The sequence below is a fragment of the Terrapene carolina genome, unplaced genomic scaffold (genome assembly GCF_002925995.2).
Source record: "Terrapene carolina triunguis isolate 2854851 unplaced genomic scaffold, T_m_triunguis-2.0 Scaffold103, whole genome shotgun sequence".
NCBI lineage: Eukaryota > Metazoa > Chordata > Testudines > Emydidae > Terrapene > Terrapene triunguis.
Window position 1 is genome coordinate 5,197,008 of NW_020664454.1, and position 601 is coordinate 5,197,608.

The window sequence follows — 601 nt, forward strand, 5'->3', positions numbered from 1 at the left end:
GGCAGGTAAACAAACTGGCCCGGCCCGCCAGGGGCTTTCCCTACACAAGCGGCGTCCCAAGTTTGGGAAACACTGATCTAAAAGATTACCTAATGGTTCCGCCCATGGCCCAAATTAACACATTGCCGACATACAGGTAATTACCCCCAAACTATGTCTATTAAAGTGTATAGGTTAAATCCTAATTTGGGGGTCCAGGGGAATGAGGTAGCAGCTCTCTCAGTTGACCATCAGGTACATTCCTAGAGATTTAAAGCAAAAAAGCAGTAATTAGTACTTAATTTCACAAGTTTACCCTTGCATTTCTGTGGGCTAGGACTGGCATACATCTGTGAGCGGAGGGTGTCATAACTCATGTCAATCGTATTAGGCCTCTCCCCGAACTTTTTCTAGGATCTGAGGGGTATTGTACCACTATCTCCTCCCTGCATTAGGGAGTAACCATGAGGCCTTTCTCAGCGCTTCATGTGTCTATAACTCACGATAAGGATGCCCAATTACATTTGGAGTTATGCTGACTCCGCTCACTGACTTGAAACACACGAGGTTATCTGTTTACCCCAGCTTCCTCTGAGCTATGTATTGTTCTCTATTAGCCAGC